Source organism: Papio anubis, chromosome 7, assembly GCF_008728515.1.
Source record: "Papio anubis isolate 15944 chromosome 7, Panubis1.0, whole genome shotgun sequence".
Lineage (NCBI taxonomy): Eukaryota > Metazoa > Chordata > Mammalia > Primates > Cercopithecidae > Papio > Papio anubis.
Window position 1 is genome coordinate 91,755,218 of NC_044982.1, and position 17,385 is coordinate 91,772,602.

Consider the following 17,385-nt stretch of genomic DNA (forward strand, 5'->3'; position numbering starts at 1 on the left):
AAAAAAAGCTCCCTTTTGATCTCTGTTTCTTTCTCTCTCCCTCTCCCTCTCCCTCTCTCTTCCTTTTTTTGTCTGCCCACTCCTACTCGAAGAATGACACATTTCTTTATAAGGCTTCTTCTCCTTCTTATAAGGACAATAATTAATAAGGCCTTTATAAAATGAGGCTTGAATTGGTGTCACCTCAGGGGTGGTCCAGGGCTCTGAAGTGAAGCCTCGGTGGGCCCCGGCCTTGTCTGGCCTCTGCACAGGTCAGGTTTAAATACCCTGACCCCAATTTTCAGTCTCTTTCCCTAATGAGGCGATTCGCACAAGGATACAAAATTATACGAGGAGTGAAAAAAGACAAAAGAGCCAAGGTGTAGTTGACACCACACTAGCCACATTTTATTATCTTTGTGCCTGTGACATCACAGCTGTGTATGTCCTTACAGCAAAGCGTTCTCCTCGGTTCCTATGGTGAGCTTTATAGAATGACTTCACAGACCCCAGCGAGCTGCCTGGCTCTTGACAAGCTCAGACAGGAGTGGCCCTGGTAGAGCTAGTGACCAGTTGCCGGTCCCCTCTCCAGCTACATGAGTATTACCAGAGGGGCTTTCTGAATTTCTGCACCACCGGTTTCTGTCAATCGCTTGGATAAAACGGCATTATTTGTACCCATATAATTTTACAGACTTACCATGTTGACATCAAGAGTTTAAAACGTTCTGCTGTGCATAGTATTTAGCCTGAATCTGGTTAAAAGCAAGCTTGACTTTGAATTGAGCAGGATGAGAAAACAGCCTCTTGCCAAAATGTTTAAGAGGCTTTTAAAATGACCGAGTAACTCTAGTACATCATGTGAGTACTTTGTCCCAGAGTTGCTAATGGTACAGTGGATGACCTGTGTGAATTCCAGTTTTTTGGCCCATAACTTTGTTTTTTTTTTTCACTGATAAAATGATGTGATTTGAGGGAAGGGAAGACAGACAGTAAATTGGGAGTCATAGAAGGAAATATAAAGATAGGTCTCTTTCTCATTTATAATATGAATTCTTACTGCATCTGATACCTTTCAATCAATTTTTTGAGGGTTCTCTACTCTGAAAAAAACAATAAATAGAAAAGAGATCCTATGTTAGGAGAAGCTAATGGAAAATGTACAGTCAGGTTCCAAATTCAAAAAGTTTTATTTATTTCGCAATAAAAAAAAGTATTGCAAAATAATTATAAATCCAGTTATACAAAATGAAATAAAATGGGATGTTTTCATTTTAAAATGATGTACTAAATAAGTAGATGTCTTTAATTTTTGCTCATAAAGGGTGGTATCAGATACCAGCAAAATAATCACCATCCCAAAAGAATCACTACACATTGACGTTACACAAATATGGGTAATTAAATAAGACCACTGTCTCTGAATAATAAAGAAAAGAAAATGTATCATAATAGTAGATTTTATTACGACATGGCGGGTCGTTAATAGCTTTTATCTAATAGGAAATGCAGGCGATCAGTCTACTCTGGTTAAATTGCTTTTATCTCAGAATTTTGTTCACTGGTGCCATAATGGTCTAGGAATTGTATTGAGGTTCAGGCAAAAAGAAATGTCAATGATCTTAATAAAATGTTCTTATGAAAAAGAAATATAGAATGGTAAAAGAGAGAGTTTTTTGAAAAAAAAAGGGGGGCGGGGCAGAGGTCTCTGTATTCCAGGCACATGGAGGAGGAAATCTCTTGGCCCCTTCATGTGTAAGTGGGGTCATGTGAAAAGCTCTGGCCAATGAGCTCTAACCAGAGTGATGTGTATCACTTCTGGATCAAGCACATCACTGCCAGGGCAAGACCCCCAGGAGCTCTGTGCCCTCTGGTGTAATGACTGACCATGTTTAAAGTGGCAGTGGTCAGTCAACCTGGGTCACTTGACAGCATCTGTGTTGCACCCCAAGGAGCTTGAGCAAGGAATGGACAGTTGTTTCAAACCACTAAGATTCTAGGACTCTTTCTTATTGCAGCACAACCTGTTCATCCTGACTCATGTACAACAAATACCCCACACAACTAAGCTGAGACAAAGCACACTACCGAGGCAACAAAAAGATGTGAATGATGCTTTTAATAGGTTAGCTTTTCTTATAGTTTGCCATTGTTGATTATCATTAAAAGCTATAAACATATATGAAGACTAACAGCCAATCACATACCTCTTAAGTCATATATAGGTTATATGATTACACTGAAATATGGATGAATGTTGAGGAAGACTAAGCAAAACAATAAAATAATACAGTATCTTTTGGGACATCATCTTGTTCTTTTTGTTTTATTTCAGAAAATACTGTACATGAGGTTCTAAGAATGAACATATCTGATAAACAATATGGTCTTTTGGCTAGTAAAATAGAATTCAGCAGTTACAAATTTAAACACCTAGGTGGAACCAATCAGATGACATGCATTTATGAATCAGGGAAAGTACAAAACAATAAAGAGAAGTAAAGTCCATGGCAGCTGGAAAGACCTGTTGTTGTTATTACCATTTTAAAAACTACTACTAATAATAACATTCAACAATGGAAAGACTGTACCTATGGTTTAAATTCAGTCTTTCTGACACGGTTTTCTACCCCAGGACATAATGTTTTTGAACTGAAAGTGTTTTCAATATGGATCAAATACATCATAGAATCCTTCATTCAAACAACTTTTTATTACAAAATTATTTTGTAGTAGAAAGGATTTCGTGATTGGAGATTGGTTCCGGCCAACGTTTGTGACCTGAAATGATCATTTCCAACAAAGTTGTGAAATGGAACTGGGCTTAGACTCCAGCCCAGCCACTTGCAGTTGACGTGACTTTACGCAAACTTTCTGAGCCCCCATTTTCTCCTGTGTAACTGTTGGGTGTGGCAGAGGCACGAAGACTCAGCAGAGTTATAACACCTACCCAGTTGGAGAGTGGATGATGCTTTTTATAGGTTAGCTTTTCTTACAGCTTGCCATTGTTGATTGCCATTAAAAGCTATAAATATATATGAAGACTAAAAGGTGTCAGCCAATCACATACCTCTTAAGTCATATATAGGTTATATGATTACATTGAATCATATAACCAGGGTGAGAGTCAGTGATTCAACCATCTGACGAGAGTTTCTGGGTCAGGCTGACAGATTGCTCGACTGGATGTTGGAGTAAGAGATGCACACATGTGCAAGTGAAAGAGAAATCCAAAAACCCAGAGGTAGCTTCCGCAATGCACAGAGAAGACCAGAGCTCTCTGGAGCTGAGGCAGTTGAAGGCAGTACTTTTGCACCTGTGCTGCCTTGGGCCTTAGAGATTGGAAAAAAAAAAATATATATCTTCTGATTGAAAACTCAAGTCTTTAGGATTACAATGGGTTTAAGCACCCCCCACTCTCGGACTTAGATGGTCTGAAGAAAGAGGAATTTTCAAGGATCAAGCCCCTTATTCGGTGCTTTCATCATGCACATAGCAACTGGAAGGGGGCCTGACCTTTGGCCTTATTAGCCAGGCGCTAACCCAATGAGCCACCAGCTGCACTCGGAGAGTCCCCATGTATTCACACTATATATTTGCCTCATCATTATGAACCATCCTCTTCTTTTCCAGTCATTTATTAACTCTGCAGCATTAGTTGTTATTTTAACAATAACAGCTAATAACAGCATTAGTTGTTATTCAAATAATTGGACGTATTGAAAATAAATCATGTGTTTAGAATAAATCTTTACCCTATGTGTCTTCATAAGCCTTATTTACTTTTACGATTTGTGTTGAAATTTCAATTTAGCAAGTGGTTTCCTAGTTTGAGGAGTGGATTCTTAAGTCCCCACACGTATCTCATACATCTTTTTCTATAACATCTGTGGTAGAGAAGACAGATCACTGGAGTTCTCACTTAATAGCTTCTCAAATTGTGTTGCGCATGTAAGACTCATGCAGAATATCATTAAAATGCAGATTCTGATTCAATAGGTCTGGAGCAAAGTCTGAAATTCCACATTTCTACCAAGTGCCTGGGTGGTGGCGATGCCAGTGGTATCTAGACCACACTTTGAGCAATAGAGACTTAAATATGTTTCTCAGCATTTATGAGTGTCATTTACCAAATCTATAAATGGATTTAGTAACACTTACAAGGTTTTGGAGAATATCAGTATAAATGAAAACGTGGTTCATTTATACATGCATATCAAGCAGATAAAACATAAAATCCATGATCAATGGACCTAAGAGTACTTTTGCTATGATAATCTAGGAAAGAACTGTGTAAAAATTGTTTAAACAATATAAAGGGCTATGATGGAGTAGTACTTGCAACCAAAAGACAGAGCTATCTACATGTCCCTTTAATCCTCTTCATATAAGAATAGCAGGGAGAGGACAAGCCATCTTCAGAAAAATGAGGCTTTTATCTCTGCAACACCCAAAGTGAAGGCTGAACTTCCTCACCAGCCAATATTCAGAGGCCGATAGAAGTAGGAATGGAATGACCACCAAGCTCTGTACAAAGATCTGTGAAGACTGAACTCAAAATGATGACCGAGAGATTAAGAATTCTGTATGTGAGTATCAACAATGGGTCATGAAAGTACTCAACTTAGCATTCAACACTGGAGAGAAGACCCAATATGAGACAGAAAAGCATGCCAAGAAATAAACAGGTCAAATCAAAGAACAAAAAGATTGTTAAAATGCACACCCATAATCCTTCACCTGAAACTCCCAGAGCCAGGTGTGTTTTCGAATTTTAGGAAGGTGCAGCACCTGATAGATCCAGTGTGGTCTGAGGGAGCCCCTACTTCCCCACCATTATCTAGCACAATATTTCTAACTAAAATACATGAATAGTCACAGTAAGTAGGATAAACACAGACTGTGAGTAGCCTTATGATAGTGCAGGTCAAGGTTTGTCATCAAATAAATTATGGGGAAAAAAAACTATTGGTTTTGGAGCTTTCTAGATTTTGAAATTGCATATGGGGAAGAAAATGTAGATCTCTGCTAATTGAGGTTGGCTTGATAGTGACTACCGGACCCTAACTGTCACAGGGTCTGTTATCATTATTATTTTTCTGTGCTCCTCATCCATCCACTAGCACTTTAGTAACCTGCTAGTTTATTTCTTAGACCAGTTTTGTTTTGTTTTTTCTTTTTTCCCACCAAATCCCTTTATTGATGTTTAGACCCTGGTTTCAAAATCCCTACATCTTGCTGAGACATGTGTCCAGAATTTGATAGAGAGAGATACCTCTCCTCTATCATAGGAAGTGATCCCTACAGTGATTCCTACAGTGAATGAAGGAAGGATTGTAAGAAAGTGATGCCGACGGTGAATGAAGCATACAAGCGGTGGAAAGGCCCCTAAGCATCCCCTGTGGAGCAACTGAGAGCCTCACACTGCCTTTGTAAACTCTCACATGCCTGTGTGTGGGAGAAGGTCGCAAAAACGGCGAAGTCTTTCCTTCTCTGCTATGGAGGGTGTATTTCCCAACCTACCACTAGCACAAAGAGAATAATCATTTGTGCACAAGCATATGACTTTATTGAGGCATATTATACATCTCATATAACAGGGAAAGATACTTTTTAAAAGATCGTTTATCATGCCACAAACTCATGTCTTAAACATACCAATTTAATCTCTTGTGCTGGAATGGGATCCACTAATCTTATCTGAAAATTCCAAAAACTCTTCTCATGCATTTGGTAGCTTTCCTTGGTTGGTTAGCTTAAAATAGCATTCTTTTACTTAATTTACTGCCTGATATATGCTGTTTTCCAATTCTGAGAACATGCAGTGGCATATGGCAGGTAAGATTTGGACCCTCTTCTTTTGGTTCATTGCTGTGTGCATGCATATGTGTGTGTGTGTGTGTGTGTATGTGTGTGCGCACGTGCACGCACGTGCATGCTTACATTTAAGAAAAGGTGTTCTTGATGTAAAAAAGCCAGGGTAGGAATTGCAAAGGGAATGTGTGCCAAAGATCAGAGAAGTGTGAAGAACTATTAAGATTTTAAGCAAACTTCCCTTGGTTCTATGTAAATTAATTCCCTAATGTAAGGTTATAACTTTTATATTTTTTTTGACAAAAAGAAATCTCCCCAGTGTCAAAGTACTAACTTTATAATTCTTTTCTCACCCTCACCAACTCCCAGCAACAGTGTCAAACTTAATTAACTTGTGGTTTAACCACATTTACGGTGTTCCTGAGCCAGTTTCTATTAAGCAAGTGACTCAAAGTGAGGGTCAAGCCTATTTTTTTCCCCCAAGTGAATCACAAAAAGTACTTCTCTTTGTAGGTGGACATAAAATCAGTGAAAATATGCAAAGTCACTGAGTTTGTAATGAATTCTCTTTTAAAAGAAAGGTTGTTAAATGAGTTTCTTTTTTTAATTTCCCAAATGAATATAGGGGAAATGGTAATATAGTCATAGACTGGAAGAAAGGCCAACATTTTTATGCTCCTTTTCTCTGTGCTTGTTACCAACACAGCAGAGATAATCCTGAACTCTGGTTCATAATTCTAAACTTGTTTTAAGTGGTTACATAAAGGGTATACTTTAATGGTAAGTGTTACCATTGTTTCATTCAGGATAAAATTTCATAAAAGTAATACATATTTAATTGTATGGCATTTGCTTTTTGTTAGGAAATTGATATAATGGCTCTTAAGACAAGATTCAAGGGCTATTGCAAAAATACAAGCATGTATATATACACACATACACACATACATATACAAATATATATACATATGCAAATACATATACATATACATATACATATACATATATATAGAATCCCCAACATCAGGTTATCCTCACACAAATCAAACTGCTTAGAGCAATGAAAAGTATTTCCACTACTTTGTATAGCACATATTCAAAATTTTCACTAGAGTTCAGATCAATGTTCTTGGATTTCCCTTCATATGACCTAAATTATGGGAGAAATTATACCTGAAAGAGCCAGAGATAAAAGCAGACAAGCACTTTTTACAAGGAAAATTGCAGTAGTAAAAAATGTCATACCTTCTTTTTTTCCCCAAAACAAACCAATGAATAAAATTCACAACTTGAAAAGTTCTGTACTCTTGGAACAGTTGCTTTACCCAGCAGTTAACTGAAAGCCAGAAGAAGCTGATGCTCTGGACTGCAGATTAAAACGCCATATATGTGAACACCTTATCATTGTTCTCATGATTTGGAAACTGCATGTTGAAGAGAGATGTTTAGGTGAAACGTGCTTCTGATCTGAGTGTGAACAATGGTTCATTTTGAGAGTCTGAATCTGGAATCTCACGTGCCTACCCCTAGAGTATACACAGGACCTAAGAATCACAGAAATAGCAATACCATGTGCCTCCTTGTGAGGTCACCCACCACTAATGAGCACCATAATGAGCACGGAGATTCTCACAGATTAGGCATCAGCCTGCTAATGCTTACCCGCCAGGGTCCCCTCAAGGGAAGCTACTTAGACTAGAGCCTAATAAAGACATCTGTGCTTGTCTCCACTCAGAGGCAACTCCCAAAGAAACAGTCATTTGTAAGGATTCTTTTTTACATGCCATAATGTTCTTGCACATGAAAAACATCCAAATGTTCGTAGGTTAAAATAGGCGGGCATTATATGCTCTGGGATGAATCACTAGTCCTTTGATCATGTGATTCTTCATTTAATTCTCTCATGAACTCTCTTTATAAAACGTGATATACATATTTCTCTCTACTATATGGTATTTGAGCAGATAGCAATATTTTTAGCCTCTGATTATGCCCACAAATAGAAAACAAAACAGGATCTTGATCTATTGAAATATCCAGCCTCCAAAATATTGGCTGCAATGTCAAACTCACCTTTGAACACTCAAGAAACTTTGCCTTAATCATAGTACAGAATCAAAGACCTAATTTCTTCACCCTGATGTGCAGGAAAAATCAGAGAATGCAATTTCAGGTCTATTTAATAGAAGGAATGTCTAGGTGTTTCCTCATAAAATGCATACCTGTAAAAATTTTGATATGTAGGTATGCAAGGTTATGTGCAAATACACATAGTTTATTCTGATATAATTCCATACCTATTTTATTGAGATTAATGTATTCCATTTGCTTTCTTCTTTCAACCAAGGCCATCAGTGTACAAAATGGAAAAGTAGGTACACTTCAGATTGAAAGTAGGTACACTTCAGATTAAATTCAATGATCAACCATCAAGTTGCACCTGAAATTATGCTCAGTGTAAACAGCAGGGGCCAGGGAGGGCAAATGTTATTAAAATTCACCAGCTCCCATCCTTTTCTCTGAGGGAAGTAGGCATGTATGTAAATAAATAAATATGAAACATGGGCAAAACAGGGACTTCCACGTTTTTAAGGCTCTTCTCAGCAGAGTGATAAGAACCAAATAAACAATATGTCTAACTTCAAAAACCTTTATAGGTAATGTAAGACTTTTACTAAAGGTTTCCTTGAGGGCAGAGTAGCAATAAAAGGACTCAATCAACTGCACACAATAATACTTCCTAAAAATTATCTTTACCCATATCTCTCACCAAAGTTATACTCCATGTGACTCTGCCCAAATCTCTCTGTCTCCTCAGAAATTCCACCTTCCTCCCGCTCTCAACCTCCCTGCATGTCTTCTCTCCTCTTTCCTACCTCTTTCTTTTCTCTCTGTCCTTTCCTTTCTTCCCACTGTGCTTCCCATGCTATGCGCAAAACAGTTTTCCCTGCTCTCTTCTTCAATTATACATACCTACCAATGACTGTGAGGAACTCCAGAAAGGCCTGCCAGCAGAGCATCCAGGAAAAAGTTTGCAAATTCTGTTGAATTTGGACTTATTGAGATGTCATTTACATAGAGTAAAATTCAACCTTGTGAGATATAAAAGTCTGATGAGCTTTTATAACGATGTATAATCATATAACCACCACCACTATCAACTGTCATTATCGAGAAAAGTTTATTATGCCCCTTTGCAGTAAACCCCTGCCTCTCCGCTATCCCTGGGAAACACTCTCTGATTTCACTTACTATAGTTTTGCTCTATTCAGAAGTCAACGGTATTAGTCTGTTAGGGCTGCCATAACACAATATCACAAACTGGGTGGCTTAAATAAAAGAAATGTATCGTCTCACAATTCCGGAGATCAGAAGTCTGAGAACAAGGTGTCAGATAAATTGGTGTCTTCTGAGGTCCAGGAGGGAAGAGTCTGTTCTACACCTCTCTTCTTGGCTTGTAGGTGGCTCTTCTCTCAGCATCTCTTGACATTGTGTCTGTCCCCAGATTTCCCCTTTCAATAAGGACACCCATCATATTAGATTAGGGCCCATATTAATAACTTTCTGATTTTAACTTAAATACCTTTGTAAAAGACTATCCAAATAAGGTCACATTCTAAGGGACTAGGGGTTAGGACTCCAACTCATAAGTTTTAGGGAATACAATTTAACCCATACATCATATAATAAAATGATACAGTATCTAGCTGTTTCTTTCTGGCTTTTGTCACATCGCATATTATGAATACTTTTGGGAATTGCCTATTTTGATGCATATAGCAGAAGTTTGTTCTTTTATTGCTACATAATATTCCATTTTATGGATAGACCACCATTTTAATTTTTATTCATTGGATCCCCATTTGGGAAACTCCATTGTCTTCAGTTTTGAGTTATTATTAATAATCATTTGCATATAGATCTTTGTGTGTACACATGCCTTCACTAGGTAATATCTAAGAGTGGGATATAAGGGTCATGGAAGTGAGTATATTAGCTTGTCCTTGCATTGCTATAAAGGAATGCTTAAGACTGGGTAATTTAGAAAGAAAAGAGATTTAATTGACTCACAGTTATATAGGATGTACAAGCATGGCACTGGCAACTGCTCGGCTTCTGGGTAGGCTTCAGGGAGCTTTTACTCATGGTGAAAGGCAAAGCAGATATAGAGATGTCACATGGTGAGAGCAAGAGCAAAAGAAAGAGTAGGGAGGTGCCACATACTTTTAAGTAACCAGATCTCACAATAAGTCACTATAGTGAGGACAGTACCAAGGGGATGGCATTATCCATTCATGAGAAATCAGTTCCTGTGATCCAGTCACCTCCTACAGGACCCCACCTTCAACATTGGGGACCACAATTCAACATGAGATTTGGTGTGGTCAGAGATCCAAACCATATTGTTCTGTCCCTGGCCCCCAAATCTCATATCCTTTTTACATGGCGAAATGCAACCGTCTTCTGCCACTAGTCCCAAAAAAGTCTCAACTTGCTTCAGCATCACTCAAAAGCCCACAGTCCATAGTCTCATCTGAGACAAAGCAAATCTCTTCCACCTATGAACCTGTAAAATCAAAACAAATTATTTACTTCCAAGATACAGGCATTGGGTAAACGTTCTGTATTATCCTGTTTTCACTCTGCTAATAAATACATACCCAAGACTGGGTAATTTATAAAGGAAACAGGTTTAATTGCTTCACAGTTCCACATAACTGGGGAGGCCTCACAACTATGTATGGAGGAAGGTGAATGAGGAGCAAAGTCACATCTTACATGGCATCAGGCAAGAGAGCTTGTGTAAGGAACTCCCGTTTATAAAACCATCAGATCTCCTGAGACTTATTCACTACCATGAGAACAATAAGAGGAAAGCACCCCATGATTCAACTATCTTTACCTGACTTCACCCTTGACACAAGGGCATTATTGTGATTCAAGATGAGAGTTGGGTGGGGACACAGCCAAACCATATCACATTCATATTCCCAAAGGGACAAATGAGCAAAAAGAAAGGGGATACAGCCCCCAGGTGAGTCTGAAACTCAGCAGGGCAGTCACTAAATCTTAAAGTCCGAAAATAATCTCCTTTGACTCCATGTCCCACATCTAGGACACACTAGTGCAAAGGTGGTCTTCTAAGGCCTTGGGCAATGAGTGTTTAATTTTATAAGAAACCAACCAACAATTTTCCACTATTTTGCATTCTCATCTTCATCAGCACTTTGTATTGTCCATATTCTTTAATTTCATCATTTTAGTAGATTTATTGTGATATCTCATTTGATTTTAATTTTCATGAACACCTTCTGATGTGCTTATTCATTTGTTGTATCGTTATTGGATTGTTGGCCCTTTTATTGAGTAGCAAATGTTCTTTGTACATTTCTTTATGTAGTCTGGATACAAGACCTTTGTAGATAACATGTTGATATAGTTTGAATTTGTGTCCCCGCCCAAATCTCACGTTGAATTGTATTCCCCAATGTTGGAGGAGAGGCCTGGTGGGAGGTGATTGGATCATGGATGCAGACTTTCACCCTTGCTGCTCTAGTGGTAGTAAGTCCTCCTGAGATCTGGTTGTTTAAAAGTGTGCAACATTTCCACTTTGTGCTCTTCCTCCTACTCCAGCCGAGCATGCCATCTGCTTCCCTTTTATCTTCCACCATGATTTTGAGTTTTTTGAGGCCTCCCTAGCCATGTTTCCTCTACAGCCTGTTGTACTGTGAGCCAATTAAACCTTTTTTCTTTATAAATTACCCAGTCTCAGGTAGTTCTTTATAGCAATGCAAGAATGGACTAATACACATGCCTTGCAAATACTTCTCCACAGCCTGTGGTTTGTCTTTTCATTTTCTTAATAACGTCTTCCAAAAAGAAAAACAAGTAGTTCTATCTTACTATCTTAATGTTTTAGTCTTGTCCCAGAAACAATGAGAAGAACTTAAGATCTGAATGAATAGCTGTAAAACAATTTATAAACTCCAAATGTTGAATGAAAATGTAATGAAAAATGAGCATTTTGATTCTCACAACTCCCTGTGACTCCCAGCGTTCCCCATATTTCTTGAAAATTTACCCCTATTAATCATACTTATGTCATATTTCCTCAATACTCACATCATTGATTGTTTTTAATAGTCAATTTCTTGGTGCCTTGACTTTTTGACAATGGTCTTTTCCTTTTTCATATTTCAACCACTCATTCTTATGGTCATACCTCCAATGATGTCATCCGCAGCTTCCTCCTCCATGTTCTTCTCTGACCACCATCTCCTGTCTCCCTCCTCATTTTCTCTAGCACATTGCTTTCAATGATCCTTCAACCCTCTTAGTACATTCAATACATCGATCTTGTCACCAGGGCATTGCCAACATTTCTGGGGCCCAATGCATATTGTAAATATGGACTCCCTAGTACAAAAAGCAGGGAAAACGCAAAACAATGTAATTAAAGATTCAAACTTTAAATATTTTCCTTTCTTCTGTGATCTTTCTCACAACCAGTGATGGTGTTCTTTTAATTGTGATTTAATGGGCATTCCGTCAGACTCAGGTGAATGCAGACTCTCATAGGCACCTGGACACCATGCCTTGTAACTGTGTGCTGAGGCCCACCAGCTGCCTGAGCAACATGCTGTGCCCCAACCTGGGACATGGAGATGAAACTCTGCCCCCCACAGGCCCACTACCCCAAACCACAGGTGATGGGTGTTCCCCAAGAGTTGGCAACCACTTCAACAAGATACACTCAACACGTGGATTGGGGTGAGCAAGAGGAAAAGTGCTTACCAAATGCATTGTGGCACTGCCAGCACAGAGTTAAAGTGCACTGCCCCAAAATGTGTCAGGGCACATATGCACAACTTTGGAGCCGGGGTCCAGACCTCTGCCAGGGATGGATGGTGGTTCTGGCAACTGGTAGAGGAGCATGCAGGAACTGTCTGTCTGGCACCTAGAGCACCAGAGAGCTGGGGCAGTAGTGATGGCTAGGTAGAGTGAGAAGAGGGGGGCCTGGTGGGTCTTGGGAGGCCATGGAGTTGGAAAGTGGGCCACTGAGAACCCATCCCTTGAAGGCAGGGAGGTGGCAGGAGGCTGAACAGCACATAAGCCAAGGGATCTAGCCTCCAAGTTTCCACTATATGTTCCATTGCCTCTTCTGACATCCCTGCCAAAGCATAGAGTCAAAGATAAAATGATTAATGATTTCAAGGTGGCAACTGCGGAGTATTAAACCAAACATGGGGTCCTCCTAAATACAGGGCCCTGTGTGACTGCATAGGTCACATACCCATGAAGCTGGCCTTGTTTACCATGATTGTGTACTCCTGACTTCAATTCTGTGGCCCTTCATCCTAAGTATTTTTTTACCTTGCCTCCCACCTACATATAACCTGACCCAACTTGTATCTTCTACTCAGGATCTGGTCTGAAACAAATCTCTGCTGATGGAGAAAAAACTCCATCTTTGTTAAAAAAGACAGGATTTCCCCTTTTTTGGCCAACTAACATTCCATTGTTTATCTATACAAGACTTTGCAGAATGCAAAGATAACTTCTTTGACATACTGATTTCCCTTCTTTTGGATAAATACCTAGCAGCAGGATTGCTGGGATCATATGCTGATAACTAATGTCACTTGTATGTTCTCTAACACCAACTGGCACGTAGAAATTCTATGCATGTGCCTGGTTCTTTTTTTTTTTTCTTCTTCTTCTTTTCTTTGAGACAGTCTTGCTCTGTCACCCAGGCTGGAGTGCAGTGAAGCAATCTCGGCTCACTGCCAAGCTCCGCCTTCCGGGTTCACGCCATTCTCCTGCCTCAGCCTCCCTAGTAGCTAGGACTACAGGCGCCCACCACCAAACCTGTCTAATTTTTTGTATTTTTAGTAGAGAAGGGGTTTCACCGTGTTAGCCAGGATGGTCTCCATTTCCTGACCTCATGATGCGCCCACCTCGGCCTCCCAAAGTGCTGGAATTACAGGTGTGAGCCACCGCGCCCGGCCGTGCCTGGTTCTTTCACTCTCTGATTGTCTTAGCAGAATTCCCCTCTCCTTGAACTTCCCATATGTGCCTCTTCTCTTCAGCTTCCTGTCGTGAGGCTCCAGTTCCATGCTGTTCTTTTCATATACCCTTGCTTATGCTCTAATCCAGCTTGTCCCTGCCATTTCCCAAGACTATTCTCATCAATGAGATCTGTATTAGTCCGTTCTCATGCTGCTAACAAAGACACACTCAAGACTGGGTAATTTATAAAGGAAAGAGGTTTAAGTGATGCACAGTTCAGCATGGCTGGGGACGCCTCAGGAAACTTACAATCATGGCGGAAAGGGAAGAAAACACATTCCTCATCACAGGGCGGACGAAGGAGAAGTGCCTAGTCCAAGGAGGGGGAAAACCCTTATAAAACCATCAGATCTCATGAAAACTCACTCACTATTATGAGAACAGCAGCATGGGGGTAACTGCCCCCGTCATTCAAGTGTCTCGTGTCAGGTCCCTCCCAGGACATGTGGGGATTATAGAAACTACAATTCGAAATGAGATTTGGGTGGGGACACAGCTAAACCATGTCAACATCCTCTTTGCTAACTGTTTCAGTCTTCCTCTGATGAAGTGCACCAGCCGACTTCACAAAGTGCTCTTCTTACTTCGCTTTTCTCCTAGTTTGCTGGCTTCTCCTACAGAAAACGCTTCTTGGAACCTTCCTCATCTCCTTGACTTCTATGTCTAAAGAGCTCCAGGAACTGAGCAGGCATGGTGGTTCACGCCTGTAATCCCAGTATTTTGAGAAGCTGAGGTGGGAGGGTTGCTTGTGGCCAGGAGTTCAAGACCAACCTGGGAAATAATGCAAGACCACCATCTCTCAAAAAAAAAAAAAACAAAAAAACCCCCAAAAAACCGTTTTAAAATTAGCCGAGCATGGTGGTGCACAACTGTAGTCCCAGCTATTCAGGATTCCTTTAGCCCAAGAGTTAGAAGTTGCAGTGAGCCATGATTGTATACTGCACTCCAGTCTGTGCATCAGAGGACCCAAATCTAAAAATAATAATAATAAAAAAAGAACTCCAGGGCTCAGCTTTGTCAGCTTTGTACTTCTTTATTTTGTGTCTATACCCCTTCACCAGAGAACAGCAGTCTCTCATATGGATTTAATACTATCAGACTATCTATAAAAATATCACTCCCAAATCTCCTCTTTTTGATTCATATAATTTCCAGGTAGTAAATGCTGTTAAGCTTTTCAAGCAGAATTTAGACTTCCCATGTTTTGCCTCTGTGTTACGTGGCTTTCCATGTGTAAGCCCAGAAGACAATGTGGACTTATATAGTAGGCTGAATAACGGTCCTGGAAGATAGTAGGCCCTAATCCCTATAACGTTATTTTCTATGGTAAAGATTTTGCAGGTATCATTAGATTAAGACCTCTCCCCAATCCCGATGAGAGGATTATCCTAAATTATGTGGTGGAGGCTCTAAATGTAATCAAAATTGTCCTCATAAGAGAAAGGCATAGGGATATTTGAATGTGATGTGAAGACAGAGATAGAGACTTGAGTGATGTGGCCACAGGCCAAGGAGCGCCAGCAGCCACCTGAAGTTGGTAGATGAAAGGAAAAGATTCCCTCTAGTGCTTTTGTTGGGAATGCAGCCCTATCAACACCTTGATTTCAGCCCAGTGGTACCGATTTCAGACTCCTGGATTCCAGAACTGGGCAATAATGAATTTTGGTGGTTTTAAGCCACCTAATTTGCGGTAATTTATTTCAGCATAAATTACTAGAAACTAATAACATTTATCTAGGATCTGTGATGGCACAGGACGGAAGACTGGGGAAAGCTCCAGATGACCTGGAGGACTGAGAAGCCGTTATACCGTGATTGACGATGAGCATTCTATTAAAAATTAGATGTGGCACCAGACTATCAGGGTGAGAAGTTTGCAGTCTGTAGGTTAGTGTTTAATTTCACTGGGGGCCATACTAACTTTCTAGATGTATGTATCTTTCAATAGTATATCCTGTGCCTGAAGATAAGATCAGTGATTATACACATACTACAACATTAATGTCACATCTCATTTCACCCCACCAATGTAGCAATTTTCCGTGTTGCTTTCATGCACTTAGCAAGATTAATACCACACACTTTAGGTTTGTTATTCCTCAGTAGTAGTAGGTATATTAGGTTTTAGTAGCATTTACTAAGAGCCTGGCCATTTCCAGGAGTACAGTAGTTCACTTTAACTGTAGTTTCGCTTTCCGTGGTTTCAGTCACCTGAGGTAAAATACAATAAGATATAAGAGAGAGGAGAAAGAGAGAGATGGGGGAGGAGAGAGAGAGAGAGAGAGAGAGACCACACTCATGTAACTTTCATGAAAGTTTATTGTTATAACTGTTCTATTTTATTATAGTTATTATTATTCATCTCTTACTGAAATTAAACTTTATTGTGGGTATATATGTAGGAAAAAAAAAACACTGCATACAGGGTTCAGCACTAACTGTGGTTTCAGGCATCCACTGGGAACCTTGAAACGTATTTCCTGTGGTTAACCAGGGACAACTAGATATGAACTAGACCCACCAAGTAACATAAATCCAACAGTGCAACCTATAAACAAACTGCAAAGTACTGTAAAATTGGCATAAGCAATACATATCTAAATTCCAGTGGAACAAATCTGAAACAATCTACCAGAAGCAAACTGTGAAAGGACACAATCTGAGTTCATGACAAGTAACACAGAGAAGGCATCAAAAAACCTGAACTTTCCTTTGATATATATATATTTTTAACTTACTTGCTGTGTCACTTTAGACTGGTCCATTAACAACCCTGGGACTTATTTTCCTCACCTATAAAACTTAATTCTTTTTTTTTTTTTTTTTTTTTTTTTTAGACGGAGTCTTGCTTTGCTGCCCAGGCTGGAGCGTAGTGACTGATCTCGGCTCACTGCAAGCTCCACCTCCCGGGTTCACACAATTCTCCTGCCTCAGCCTCCCGAGTAGCTGGGACTACAGGTGCCCTGCTCATTGTGTGTGTGTGTGTGTGTGCGTATTTTTAGTAGAGGGAGGGTTTCACTGTGTTAGCCAGGATGGTCTTGATCTCCTGACCTCGTGATCCGCCCACCTCAGTCTCCCAAAATGCTGGGATTACAGACTTGAGCCACTGTGCCTGGCCTATAAAATTTAATTTTAACTATAAATTTCCCAAGTCTATCACTCTACAACTCTATCTAAATATTTTGTACAATTGCTGGTACTTATTACTTTTAAAGATTTCTTTTCTATATAAATCATTTTTGTCTTGGCATCACACAATTAGGGATTCTGTCAGTGCCCTCGAGCTCGCTTTTCCAACTTAGGCCAAAGTGGAGCTGCCCTCAGGATCCCTGCCCTCCAGAGGAAGCAGGATCTCATTGGATTCTCTCGTTCCTGGCCCCAGGGTCTGAATAACATCCCCACCTGATTTTGCTTTTCACAGGAATCTCAGAACCTGATTTTTAGGTGATAGAGAACCCTCACAGTGAATTTCCCCATCACCTCCTGACAGAATTTGGATAGTTCCCAGAGTTAATTATGTCT